This window comes from Cornus florida, unplaced genomic scaffold (assembly GCF_030987335.1).
Source record: "Cornus florida cultivar Cherokee Brave unplaced genomic scaffold, ASM3098733v1 CherokeeBrave_3.0.0_Hap2_Chr06, whole genome shotgun sequence".
NCBI lineage: Eukaryota > Viridiplantae > Streptophyta > Magnoliopsida > Cornales > Cornaceae > Cornus > Cornus florida.
In genome coordinates, this window is record NW_026775576.1 from 65,303,107 (window position 1) to 65,318,614 (window position 15,508).

Sequence of the window (15,508 nt, forward strand, 5' to 3'; positions counted from 1 at the left end):
CTTTCTAAAGGAAATCTGTAGTGAGATTCCTAATGCTTTTTGGGCAAGAAAGAAGCATATTGTTTCTTTACCCTATGCAAAGGGATTTACCGATCTCATGATTCCTTCTAAAGCTAGTCCCAGCCACATGAAAGCTGACTACTTGGAATTATGCAAAATAGAAATCAGCTCTTTAATGGCAAAGAAGCTTGTCACTACTAGCTACTCCCCCTGGAGTTGTAGAGCTTTTTATGTCAATAAAAATGCTGAAAAAGAACGAGGGATATCTCGCTTGGTTATTGATTATCGACCACTTAATCTAGCTTTGAGTTGGATTCGATACCCAATTCCCAACATCAAAGATCTTTTAGATAGGTTACAATCTGCTGTAATCTTTTTTAAATTTGATCTTAAATCTGGATATTACCAGGTACAGATTGCAGAAGAGGACAGGTACAAAACAGCTTTTTGCGTACCTTTTGGACAGTATGAATGGACAGTAATGCCATTTGGATTAAAAAAATGCCCTTCAGAATTTCAACATATTTTGAATGACATATTTAATCCTTTTATTAAATTTTCTATTGTTTATATTGATGATATTTTTATATTTTCAAAATCAATCGATCAGCATTATAAACACTTGAAAATTTTCAAAGATGTTATTTACCGCAGTGGTTTAGTAGTTTCTGCTCTTAAACTAAAACTGTTTTTAACTAAGGTCCGATTTCTTGGTCATGAAATTTGTGATGGGAAAATTAGACCTATTAATCGCAGTATTGAGTTTGCTTCTAAATTTCCAGATGAAATTAAGGATAAAACTCAGCTTCAAAGGTTTCTGGGTAGTTTGAATTATATTCGAAATCACTACAGAGATCTTGCACAGGATACAGCAATTTTGTACACCAGGTTAAGGAAATCTCCTTCTCTATGGACTTTGGAACACACCAAGGCAGTCCAGAATATTAAACTCAGAGCACAACAAATTCCTTGCTTAGCTCTAGCCAATTCTTCATGGTTCAAAATTGTAGAAACAAATGCCTCCAACATTGGATACGGTGGTATTCTTAAACAGAAAAATCCAAATACGGGAACAGAGGAACTTGTTCGCTTCACTTCAGGAACTTGGAAAAATACACAAATAAATTATTCAACTATTAAAAAAGAAATTCTTTCTTTGGTTAAATGCATTTATAAATTCCAAGATGATTTAATCAATCAGAAATTCTTGTTACGCATTGATTGTAGTGCTGTTAAACAAGTATTGGAAAAAGATGTAAAGAATTTAGTTTCCAAACAGATATTTGCTGGTTGGCAAGCTGATTTATCTGCTTTTGAATTTTCTACTGAATATATTAAAGGCAGTTCTAATTCTTTACCTGATTTTCTAACTCGTGAATTTTTGCAGGGTTCATGAATCAGCCACCCCATGGGCAGGGCCGGGGTAATACCCCAAAGGCTCGTGGCAAAAACAAGGCTAAGGCCAAAGTGGTTATACCACTAAATGATGATCAATTTCCATATTTGGATCATGTTGCTGATCTGCTCAACACACCTTCTAAAGGAAGCAGCAGTACACAACAGAAACAACAGAACCAACCATGAAAGAGGTTCTTGAACAAGAGACTCCATGGATACCTAATCAAAGGTATATTCAGACAGTATTGGTGCTGGATTCTCAGGATGAGCAATGGATGCCAGATCCTTGGGAAGTAAAATCCAGATATTTCCAAACTCAACAATATGCTGCACCGGATGGTCGCCATAGATATATCTATGAAGCCATTCTTACTGAAACTTCCTCTGTGGAGATCAACCACACGAAGCAATTTCCGAATTCCAAAGATAGTCCTCTTACTTATAGTAAAGCTATCTTTAAGAGGCTTATAAGGCCTAGTAACTAGGGATTAAATCATAATTTGCCAAGGAAAATATCCTATGGTCACAGTTACAATTATTGGGATTATATCTCAGCTTGGACATATTCGTTCTTTTATCAAAATCCGAAGCATAAGCATTCTTGGTTCTTCAAGATATGCCCTCAATCAGTTAAGGCTGATTTCCCAAACTGGGTTATACCCTGGTGGGCTATATTTGGCCCTGATCTGGATATTTTGCCAGAATCAATTCGGCAGTTATATTTGCCATGGCAACAATTTCATCCTCAATTACGGGGACAGGATAAGATTCCTGTAGGGAAATCCACCCTCTTATTCTTTACTGAATTTGGAATCCCTTGGATTTGGAAATGGGATTTCCAATGTGGTTATACCACTAACAAGTTACCAGTCCTTCAGAGGATTTTTTATTACCGATGGTGGTCCGGCATGACTCAAGACCCTATCCAAGCCCTCCTCCATCATATCAGAAAGCAAACACTGGAATACATGGAAAAAGTTCCAAAGTTAACTATTCCAGAACCCGAAATCTTTAACCCATTTGAACTTGTTAAAGATATGATCAGAAAACAACAACCATTAATTACCGAAGCCGATTTAATGGTTAAATGCATGGATTTTATGAGGACCAAATTTGTTAAATCTTTTGATTCCTCCACACCTACAGTACGAGATGATGCATCCATGGTGTCAGTCTCTAGTCAAACTAGTCAAGACGGTAATCAGTTTTCCTGTCTGGCTGAGTATGCCCAAGATCCCAATGAAGATCTTATTTCTGAAGATGAGCCTACAGTAGCCGACTATTGGGACTCTCTCACCAGTCACTTAATGGACAAGATGAATCCACCCAAAAAGTAAAGATTCCTCTTATCCTGCCGACAGAAGAAGACAAAGAACTTTCCCCATAGTCTTTGGTTCTACAGTATTTCCTTCATCAGATGTCTACTTTCCATCAGATAAGGAGACAGAACTTAGTGGTGGGCCGACCAACTGCATTATTCCAGTACACGATCCCATACACTATGCGGACTTCAAAATGTTAATTTCAAGTCCATTTTATATATAAATAGAGGGCAAAATTCCTTTCAATGAATCATCTTCAATTTCCTTTTCTTCCTTTTGTAATATTTCTATGTACTAGCTTGGAAGTTCAATAAGAAAGTTTTCTGTAAGTCTGTTTAAATTCTTGTCTTCATATTCTTGTTTTGTCTTGTCTATTATTTCTCTTATTAAGCATTAATAATAATTAACAGATATGTTAAAACCATCTTCTTCCTCCTCTTCAGGAGTACAGGAAAACGAGTATTCAGAACTGGTAAAAAATATCGTACTTATGTAATGAACAATATGACTATTATTCTGTCTAATTATGTTTATCCCAGATTCAATTATGGGTCGTCCAAAAGTCGCGTTGGAATATTTAGCCCACTTTTTGCATTAAATTGCTGCACAGGGTGTTATTTCCAGTAAATCGTTAACAGACGAGTAATAGAATCGCTTTTAAGCAGAAAGACGACAGAATAGTAACTTATTGTTCATTATATAATATTATAATATTTATACTATGCAGACCTTAAAGCATTAACAATAATTAACAGATATGTTAAAACCATCTTCTTCCTCCTCTTCAAGAGTACAGGAAAACCAGGATTCAGAACTGGTAAAAAATACTGAATTAGTGGAATGGACCAATGTTCAAAATAAATTGAACAGATGGACTATCCCTCCGGTAAGTGCAAAGAGCATTTACAAAATCAGAATGCTTAATTTAACTGATCTATGGACTGTCAAGACCATGGAACAGACCATGCAATTAAGCACTAAAGATACAATAATTAAGTTATTGTCTTCCCGTGACCTTCAGAGGCACATGCACAAATATAAGTACATCCATATAGGTTTGATTCAGATTGCTTTTAAACCTTTAACCTTGTCTTTTTGGTATCAGAAGACAAGGATCGATATAATACGAGATATAATAGACAAGACAAGACAAGAATATGAAGACAAGAATTTAAACAGACTTACAGAAAACTTTCTTATTGAACTTCCAAGCTAGTACATAGAAATATTACAAAAGGAAGAAAAGGAAATTGAAGATGATTCATTGAAAGGAACTTTGCCCTCTATTTATACATAGAATGGACTTGAAATTAACATTTTGAAGTCCGCATAGTGTATGGGATCGTGTGCTGGAATAATGTAGTCGGTCGACCCACCACTAAGTTCTGTCTCCTTATCTGATGGAAAGTAAACATCTGATGAAGGAAATACTGTAGAACCAAAGACTGTGGGGAAAGTTCTTTGTCTTCTTCTGTCGGCAGGATAAGAGGAATCTTTACTTTTTGGGTGGATTCATTTTGTCCATCAAGTGACTGGTGAGAGAGTCCCAATAGTCGGCTACTGTAGGCTCATCTTCAGAAATAAGATCTTCATTGGGATCTTGGGCATACCCAGCTAGACAGGAAAACTGATTACCGTCTTGACTGGTTTGACTAGAGACTGACACCATGGATGCATCATCTCGTACTGTAGGTGTGGAGGAATCAAAAGATTTAACAAATTTGGTCCTCATAAAATCCATGCATTTAACCATTAAATCGGCTTCGGTAATTAATGGTTGTTGTTTTCTGATCATATCTTTAACAAGTTCAAATGGGTTAAAGATTTCGGGTTCTGGAATAGTTAACTTTGGAACTTTATCCATGTATTCCAGTGTTTTCTTTCTGATATGATGGAGGAGGGCTTGGATAGGGTCTTGAGTCATGCCGGACCACCATCGGTAATAAAAAATCCTCTGAAGGACTGGTAACTTGTCAGTGGTATAACCACATTGGAAATCCCATTTCCAAATCCAAGGGATTCCAAATTCAGTAAAGAACAAGAGGGTGGATTTCCCTACAGGAATATTATCCTGTCCCCGTAATTGAGGATGAAATTGTTACCATGGCAAATATAACTGCCGAATTGATTCTGGCAAAATATCCAGATCAGGGCCAAATATAGCCCACCAGGGTATAACCCAGTTTGGGAAATCAGCCTTAACTGATTGAGGGCATATCTTGAAGAACCAAGAATGCTTATGCTTCGGATTTTGATAAAAGAACGAATATGTCCAAGCTGAGATATAATCCCAATAATTGTAACTGTGACCATAGGATATTTTCCTTGGCAAATTAGGATTTAATCCCCAGTCACTAGGCCTTATAAGCCTCTTAAAGATAGCTTTACTATAAGTAAGAGGACTATCTTTGGAATTCGGAAATTGCTTCGTGTGGTTGATCTCCACAGAGGAAGTTTCAGTAAGAATGGCTTCATAGATATATCTATGGCGACCATCCGGTGCAGCATATTGTTGAGTTTGGAAATATCTGGATTTTACTTCCCAAGGATCTGGCATCCACTGCTCATCCTGAGAATCCAGCACCAATACTGTCTGAATATACCTTTGATTAGGTATCCATGGAGTCTCTTGTTCAAGAACCTTTTTCATGGTTGGTTTCTGTTGTTTCTGTTGTGTACTGCTGCTTCTTTTAGAAGGTGTGTTGAGCAGATCAGCAACATGATCCAAATATGGAAATTGATCATCATTTAGTGGTATAACCACTTTGGCCTTAGCCTTGTTTTTGCCACGAGCCTTTGGGGTATTACCCCGGCCCTGCCCATAGGGTGGCTGATTCATGAACCCTGCAAAAATTCACGAGTTAGAAAATCAGGTAAAGAATTAGAACTGCCTTTAATATATTCAGTAGAAAATTCAAAAGCAGATAAATCAGCTTGCCAACCAGCAAATATCTGTTTGGAAACTAAATTCTTTACATCTTTTTCCAGTACTTGTTTAGCAGCACTACAATCAATGCGTAACAAGAATTTCTAATTGATTAAATCATCTTGGAATTTATAAATGCATTTAACCAAAGAAAGAATTTCTTTTTAATAGTTGAATAATTTATTTGTGCATTTTTCCAAGTTCCTGAAGTGAAGCGAACAAGTTCCTCTGTTCCTGTATTTGGATTTTTCTGTTTAAGAATACCACCGTATCCAATGTTGGAGGCATCTGTTTCTACAATTTTGAACCATGAAGAATTGGCTAGAGCTAAGCAAGGAATTTGTTGTGCTCTGAGTTTAATCTTCTGGACTGCCTTGGTGTGTTCCAAAGTCCACGGAGAAGGAGATTTCCTTAACCTGGTGTACAAAATTGCTGTATCCTGTGCAAGATCTCTGTAGTGATTTCGAATATAATTCAAACTACCCAGAAACCTTTGAAGCTGAGTTTTATCCTTAATTTCATCTGGAAATTTAGAAGCAAACTCAATACTGCGATTAATAGGTCTAATTTTCCCATCACAAATTTCATGACCAAGAAATCGGACCTTAGTTAAAAACAGTTTTAGTTTAGGAGCAGAAACTACTAAACCATTGCGGTAAATAACATCTTTGAAAATTTTCAAGTGTTTATATTGCTGATCGATTGATTTTGAAAATATAAGAATATCATCAATATAAACAATAGAAAATTCAGTAAAAAGATTAAATATGTCATTCAAAATATGTTGAAATTCTGAAGGGCATTTTTTAATCCAAATGGCATTACTGTCCATTCATACTGTCCAAAAGGTACGCAAAAAGCTGTTTTGTACCTGTCCTCTTCTGCAATCTGTACCTGGTAATATCCAGATTTAAGATCAAATTTAAAAAAGATTACAGCAGATTGTAACCTATCTAAAAGATCTTTGATGTTGGGAATTGGGTATCGGATCCAACTCAAAGCTAGATTAAGTGGTCGATAATCAATAACCAAGCGAGGTATCCCTCGTTCTTTTTCAGCATTTTTATTGACATAAAAAGCTCTGCAACTCCAGGGGGAGTAGCTAGTAGTGACAAACTTCTTTGCCATTAAAGAGCTGATTTCTATTTTGCATAATTCCAAGTAGTCAGCTTTCATGTGGCTGGGACTAGCTTTAGAAGGAATCATGAGATCGGTAAATCCATTTGAATAGGGTAAAGAAACAATATGCTTCTTTCTTGCCCAAAAAGCATTAGGAATCTTACTACAGATTTCCTTTAGAAAGTTTTGTCGTATTGACTCAATTTTCTGTTGCTCAGTGGGTTGTACCAATCTTTGATTAATTGCTAAGGAGGATACCTCCTTTTGCAAATAATTCAGTTGCTTTTCCTTAAAGATAATATTATCTTTAAGAGCATTGATATGCTTGTTTACTGGTGGGGTCAAAAACTGAAAAGTGATTGACCGACCATGTAAATTAGAGCATATTCCCTGAGAATCAATTTTCTCAATTGGCATGATCAAAGCTAAAAAGGGGGTGCCTAAAATAACTTGTTGTGCCATATTCCTGATAAGTAAGAAAGTAGATGGTAAACAAATACCTTCTTTACAAATGAAAACATGATTAAGTTTATACTTAATCTGCATCTTACCACCACTTGCACTGGTAAGACCTTGAGTGGTTTTCTCAAAATATTGAGTGGGAACCAATCCTTCCTGAATACAGTTCATATCTGCACCACTATCAACTAAGGCAATAGCATTAGTGATAGTGTACTCTTGATTAATTACCAAATTGATAGAGATATACCATTTTTGGTAAGTAACTTGATTCAAGAGTGGAAGATAATTCGTGCTTTCGGTTTGAGGGACTTTAATCTGGGATGATGAAGTTTCAGTTACAGATGTTGCTTTTAAAAGAGTAATTTCCAGTTCCATCTTATGTTGACGAGACTTTAACTGGCGAATTTCTTCTTTTAAAAGATTAATCTCCATCTTGAGATCAGGGAGATTAGCAGGACGAGAATTTTGTCCTTGGTGTTCTAATCTGCTTAGAACTTCTTTCATGCTGTAATGATTTTCTGCTTTCAGAAAATCTGGATTATCCGTATCCTCATTAGATCGTGCCAGAGCAGAACCTATTTCAAAGACTGTCATCTTGATTTGAGGATCCTGGATATGATCTATAAGATCCAATAAGGATTGTTGAGTCGAAGTCAAAACATTTAAGCTTAACCCATTCATTTCAACAATTGCCTTATAATAATCATCATGAGAGGGATTACAGGAACATTTAGGATTTCCAATTTCTGCTTCAGAGGAAGAAGAAGACTGTAATTCCATAACAACATCCCCATAGTCAGCTGATGATTCTGATTCAGAAGAACTAGTATTAAGTAGCAATTTACTTAATTGAAGTCTCAGTTCATCTTCTATGTGAAGACTACTGAGTTTCTCCTTAATTCTGCACTTGTTTGCATAGTGGCCTATACGTCCACATTTGAAACATTTAGCCTCAGCTTTGGGCTTTCCTTTACCCTTTGCTTTAGGAATATATTTCCTTTTAGGCTTAGTATACTATCTAGAATTATCCTTTTCCTTTGAATAATTCTTTCTTTTGGAATACTTCCTTTTATAAGGTTTTTCAACCTTATTTCTTTTCCTAGGTTTAGGATAAGATAAGGGAGTTTGGTAGGCAAATTGATCACAAAATTCTCCCACTTCTTTCCGACCAGTTAATCTTTGTGCTTTTAACTGGGATTGTAATTTCAGATCATTACAGAGAGCTAGACCTTCCTGGATTACAATATTGACTAATCCACCATAGGTATAGTTTCTGTAAGGGATAGAGATACCATTATTCATATCTCTAAGCTTCTTCCTGATTCTTTCAGCAAAAAAGGTTGGTAAACCATCCACAAATTTTGCTTTCCAGTGCTCATGATTTGCATCATTGAGTTGGAGAACCTTGGCCAAGAATACATCTTTATACCATCGAAAATGAGTGAAAGATGGACATCTGAGATTCTGTAGAAGTTCACGACTCCTTTCACTATTAGCGCGTTCGGGGCCAACAAAATGTTGAATAATAGTGGTGATGAGGGTGTAAACCGCATCTGGAGCATGTCCGGGTTGTTGGGTAGTTTCATCTTTAACTAAATTGGTAGCAGAAAAGATTTCAGCTTTCTGAATATCGGTGAGAACATTATCCCACCATCCTTTAAGGATGCCTGTAAAACCAGCAATGACAAATTTGGCAATGGTTGGGTCAGTATTGTTGTTGATTTTACAAACTTGGCTATACATCAACATTTGATGGATAACCTCGTAAATCTGATAATCAGATTTCCCATCTATGTTCCATTCATAAATGGTCTTACTATGAAAAGATTTCTGTGTATGAAAATAATCTTCTTCATACAAGATATCTTGAGGTGTGGGTCTGGGATAATAATATCGACTCGGAGCAGGAGCTGTATTGGAGTGGATATTCTTATCATAGACAATTCTGTTTAACTCAGGTATCGGAGTAAAATCATTTTTGAAAACCTCAATATGAGATAACACATCATCAGAATCAGAACCTACTTCAGATTGATCATGGGATAAAGTCTGAATTTTAAGTCCTTGAATTTTCTGAGTAAGAAGAGTAAGAAATTCTTCATTCTTCTTAGGATGTGAAAGATTGAAGCCTGTAACTTCAATTGCAGGTTTGACCAATGCTTTGGATAGGGAAGCTGTAGGAGGAGAAGTCTTATCAGTAATACACTTAGTATTAATTGTATTTAATACTGTGTCTATTCCTGTTTCAATTCTCCCAAGCTGAGAGCCTATCGTTTGCAAACAAACACTCGTATAATTGTTCTGCCTGTAAACATGATAAATGTCTTTCTTAGTAGCATTATAGGATAGATCAATTATTCGGGGTTGGCTATAAGCCTTGGTTTCCACTTGGACACCATTGTCAGGGTCAATCCTTTTCAGAATTAAATGTTCAGTGGGAAGATGGACAGAGTGGTAAACCTTATCTTCAGATGTAGTCCATGTTTTGAAAAAATCATCCAGTATGTTTATATTAACAAGAGAATGATTGGTCATAAAAAACCAAGAAACAAAAGGTATAACCATTTTGCGTTCTTGTAGAAAATCATAAAATTAAGTTTTAAAAAGCTGTAATTGATTTTGGTCAAAAGCTTTAAAATACCAATTTCTGAATTCTTTATATTGATCCTGTTGAAATTCAGTATTAATGGCAATTCTATCTGGGACAAAATCCATTAAAACTAATGAAATATACTATTAGATATTCTTTACTTCTTCAATTTTTTTTTTTTTTTTTTTTTTTTTTTTTTTTTTTTCAATTCTAAAGAGGAAGAAATAAAAGGGAGAAGCAAAAAGATAAAAGTTATGGAGACATTTGTATACTACACAAAAATTTAGGGAAAATTACATATAAATGGAGTCAAAGTTTCATATTTACTTAGAGACTGAGTCAAAGTTCCATATTTCTCTAAAATGGATTGCTGAGGTGGCACATGGTTTTTTATTGTTTAAAAAATTGTGGTGTCTAAAATGCCCTTCCCTAATAAAAAAATAGTACATTCAGTTCAAAAAAGTAGTACCTTCAATTCAAAAAAGTAGTACCTTCGGAGAAAAAGTAGTACCTTCGCGAGTGTTTAAAAAACATGGTACCTGGACGCCAAAAAGTAGTACCTTCAGTTCAAAAAAGTAGTACATTCGAAGAAAAAGTAGTACCTTCGCGGAAGGGTATTTTAGGCATCACAATTTCTAAACAGTAAAAAACCATGTGCCACCTCAGTAATCCATTTTAGAGAAATATAGAACTTTGACTCAGCCTCTAAGTAAATATAGAACTTTAACTCCATTTATATGTAATTTTCCCAAAAATTTATAGGTATAAACAAAATTATTAAAAATTTCAGTCGGTCCCTCCACTTCCAATTACATAAGTCGGTCCCTGCCCAAGAGGTCATCAAACCGTTCCACATCCAAGTCTCAACCATTAATTTTTTGTTTTTGGTAATTAAAACCATGACAAATTGATTTTTTTCTGAATACCTTACCAAAAAAATTATAATAAATAAATAAATAGAGAAACTATAAAAGAGTTATCTCAACTTTCATAATTTCATAGAAACCTGTTTAGTTTATCACTCAAAAAACAATTTTTACGTTAAAAAAAAAAAAAAATAGTTTTCAAAAATTTTGAAAATCAAAAAAGATATTTTAACTGAAATTTTCTTTTTAAAAAAAAAAATCAAAAAATTAAACCAAGCAATCACTTATTTTGGGGGAAAAAAACACCTTTATCATAATAGTGATAGAAAATTGAAATTTACGAGTGAAATTTAGCTCTATAATATCCTTCTTTATTGCAATACATGTTTCACTTTTAAATTATCTGGTGATTAATCGCCATCTATTTTAAAAATTTAAATTATTAAAAAAGTGTAACTTTAATATATAAATCTGATATAATTTCATCTTGTGCAAATTAGCCCAAATACAAATTCAATACGTAAAACAGTTAATTTAGTTAGCGCATTATTGATGTATAAATTACAAGAGGCAGATATCAACTGAAAAATTATGGTTTGTGTTTTAGAGATTTTGAGCTCATCCACCCAACAATGTTTTATATAGGATACCAACAAACCATAGCCTAACAACCAAAAATATAACTGTAACAAGAAGTTATTTCTAATCCTTGTATTAAAAATAAATAAAAATAGCCGTAGTCGTCACACAAGCACAACTGTAACTAATAAATCCAAAGTTTATTTCTAATCCTTGTAGTTTATACAATTTATGAATAAATTATAGGTCCAAAGAACGTAGGAACTACATAGTGAGGTTTCAACTGTCTAACTCATAAAATCAAACACTTGCTATTTAACAATATTATTTAGTTATGATGGCAATAATTGTACACCTCTGCCACACCACCGATCCCAACTGCTCAACACCTCCCCCAACCATAACCAATAGTGTGGATACTTCGTGGATGTGATTGAAGGTGGTTAGTTCTACGGATGCAGATTTGTTGTAACTTGGGCTTTGGGCCTAGCCAGGTTTAGGACTTCCTTGTAGGTTTCTTTGGGCCACTATAATGGACATTTTGTTTCTTGTATCCTTGCCCAGTAATGTATGGGCTGAGGGATCTCCTTTGTAATTTCTCTTCTTTTTTTAATGAATTACTTAATTACCAAAAAAAAATTGTACAGTAAAACTCGGAGAAATAAGTTGAATTAAGATCATTTGGAAAAAACCGATCAACCCAACAGGAAAAACAAAATAACTAGACAAGCCCACATGGATGGGCAAGTGAAAAAGGGGTGTTTTTTTTGGAACAAATTGTAAATACCAGGGCGCTGGTATTTGTGGTTTGCGGAAGTTTGTAAGCCATCTTAAAATTCGAAGGAATCGGTTGATTTTTTATTACCACAAAATAAAATAAAAATAATAATAAATAAACAAAACCAACCTACTACCAGACAGCTTTAAATGGGACAGACTTAGTGAGCCCAAACCAAAAAGATGTTACAATGCCCAATGCCAATTCTTACAGCCAATTGAGATTTATAAGAAAAGTTCCAGTGCAATCGGTTTGGATTGACTTGTCAAGTTTATTTATGGTGAAGTGCAATCAGTTTCTAGGATATCCTCATTTTATCTCAATTTTGTCTAATCTGATTCCATCGCACTAATTACATTTATTTCTTATATATATATATATTAGGGATAAATAATCCTTTGTCTTGAATTATCGTCATTATACTTTCATTTTTAATATTTTATTCTATTTACATTTCATATATTAAATTTAGCTCTTCTGATTCTAAACCTTTCAATTTATGTTATGTTCACATTGAATTTGGAATTAGAGAAAAGATTTCATACTCCTAAATGCAACATCATATATATTTCCATATATTTATTTATTTTTGCTAGAATTTCCTTATAAATCTAAAAGAACTATGTTACTAGTAAACAATATGAACCAAGGAATATCTTGTATAAAATTTAACTAATATAAGGTTTGGTTTTCTCTCTTTGTATGGAAGAGGTCTGGGATATATTTGTTGCAAACATTTGTACTATTCTTGTTCTGTTTTTGGTCATATAAAAAATTTTGTTGCTCTTCTACTGGAATTAATATACAGTATATATTCAAAACAGAAACTTGTTTGACCAAAAGTGCAGGAGATCCTGAAATTACACCATTTTCATTCCTGTCCTTCAACAATCATTCTAAGCTTCACTGAATGTTGATGTAACATCCCGAAACGGGGCAACGAAAATTGATGGTTTGGAAATCCTCAAACCACAACAACAACAATGTATCATGTAGCAATCAACCCCAAAATTCATACAAGAGACTCTCCATTCATGGTTAGAAGTGCAAAATTACTATCCGAACACAAAACAAGCAGTCCACGAGTGCAGCCCCCTATTGGAAAGAATTCTGTGCAGCAGTTGATCAAAAATTCGTGGAAAATTCAATTTTAAATGAAATGGGGCAAACTAAAATTCTTTGGAAACTAGACCCAAAATGCAACAAGGCTAAGCAACTCATGGAAGCTGAATGTTTCTCAATTAGATCATATTTTAGAAGTAAAACAGATTATCCAAAATGAGCTGAAAATAAACTTTTCGATAACCTTCATTCATTTTTAAAAAAATATAGGGATTTGATAAAATCCAAGGATTTTATTTTGAGAAAGAAGACTCTAAGGGATAAAAATATTGAAGGTTTGATAATTCTCAGATGTCAAAATGTTCATCAAATAAATTATCCAAAATCTGATTCCTAGTAGCGATAAAAGTCGGACAATAGGCATTGTCAGATTTTTATAAAATAATAATCCATCCAAAGAGTATGAAATTTCGTAGGAGGACTCTAGACACAGAGGAGAACATGTGGTAAAAAAAAAAAAAAAATTAAAAGCATTTGGAAAACCACAGCCCCCAGGTAAAACTAATGAATCTCTGTACAAATAAAAAAAACTCATGTTTGTTCCAAGTTCCAAAATAAGGCTACAACTCATATAAAACCTGATCAAAAGTAACACAAATAATCTAGAACAATTCCCATTGCACTAATCTAATAAACACTAAACAAAAAAAAGATCACAAACAACCTCAATATCGCATAGTGATTATTTAAAATTTCGTACAAAATCCAATAGGACAGCAGGCTCAATTAGAAGAAAAATCGGAGCAACAGTTCATAAGCAATTCGAAAAAAATTCATTTTTTTTTTTATCGAAATAGATCAAACGAAAATGATTTGAAAATTAGACTCAAAGAGTAATATGACCCTGCAATACCCAGCAACTTAAGTTTTGCCAATAAAAATCAGTTTTTTTTAAGGTAAATAGTAGTCCAAGAATGAGCTGTAAATAAAGTTTTTGTAAAACTTTGTCAATTTGAAAAAAAAAATATCCGGAGCTAAGAAAATTCCAATAAATTTGTTTTTAGAAATTAGACTTACGAAAGTATAAAATTGAAATTTTTGATAAAGATCTGGTGTCAAGAAGTTGGTCAAATATATTATTGAAAAATCTGATTTCTAGAAGGTATAAAATCCGGACAGCAGGTGCTGTCAAATTTTTTAGAAAAAAATATGTTTATCCAAAAATTCCAAAATTAATTAGACAAGTTCTAGACATGTAGAAAAACCTGTGATAAAAGTTTCGTAGCAATTGGAGCACTACAGCTCCTTGGAGAAAATATTTATTTCAAGAAATATTAAAAGAAGATAATTCCTGCCCCAAAATAGTCCCTTTTCTTTCTTAATCATCAAACCAACCACTCAGACTTACTGGAAACTTAACAACAAGTCTCTAAATTTCCAAAGTTTCCTTTATATACTATCATAATCACGCGTTTACATCATTTTCTCAAATTACAATGGAATCAAGTATTTTATCAAACACATTATCTACATGAACAGGATGGTCACAAATAAGCAGTTTCAGCAACTCCACTTCCTTCAATTAATCACGGCACCTGAAAAATAATAGGGTGAGACACAAGGTCCCAGTAAGAAATACACTAAAAGGTGTTGCTAAGGGATCTCAGCACAGAAACAACCATGAAAAGCATGCTATAAAAATTTGAGGAAATTAAATCCATAACAAAACACACATACATGAATCAATTTTTCCTTTTTTATTTTTATTTTTATTTTTTATTTTTTAAAACAGATCAATTGCAAGGAACTCAACAAAGATACCTAGAATCAAGAAGATTTTTCGAGAAAGAGAATCACATACTATTTCCTATAATAACAATATTTCCATGGTCACAAGGGTTGAAATATAGAGCCAAATCACACGAAGCAACAAGTGTTAGAGCAAACCTACCTTAACTGAGCACAAGAGAGAAATGGTGGTGAAATATGGCGGCCATGAAAGTACGTAATCCAGCCCTCTTTGCCCCTTTTTCTTTTTTTTTTTTTCATAGCTTCACCAAATTCATACTCTAAACCTCTTAAAATTGAGCTTTTAGCATGGAAGAATATATGTGTAGATAGATATAGAGAGAGAAAGATAAAATGTAGAGAGAGAAGGGAATTGGCTAAAAATGGAAAAGGAAGAAGACTAGGCTTGGTCTTCATTTTGCTTTGTGGTTCTAATGGTGCCAAATGTCACCATTATGTGGTTATTAGCTTTTTGGCAAGTTACCCATTTGCCCTTTCCCTTCCCAAGCAATGTCATCCAAGTCCCTAAAATATCTACCTCAATGCATAGATATATGTATATGTATATGCATGAGAAAAGTCCATTATACCCTTCACTCAAAATGGCAAAATCGGGAG

The 15,508-nt window shown here is 34.1% G+C and overlaps 1 long non-coding RNA gene across 1 annotated transcript; it reads right to left on the reverse strand.

Moving 5' to 3' along the window:
* Positions 1-14,536: 14,536 nt before the first annotated feature.
* Positions 14,537-15,306, reverse strand: LOC132314893 (uncharacterized). The gene is made up of 2 exons (XR_009483538.1): positions 15,054-15,306; positions 14,537-14,697 (listed from the first exon to the last, which is right to left on the reverse strand). It is a non-coding gene; the product is annotated as an uncharacterized LOC132314893 (long non-coding RNA).
* Positions 15,307-15,508: the final 202 nt, after the last annotated feature.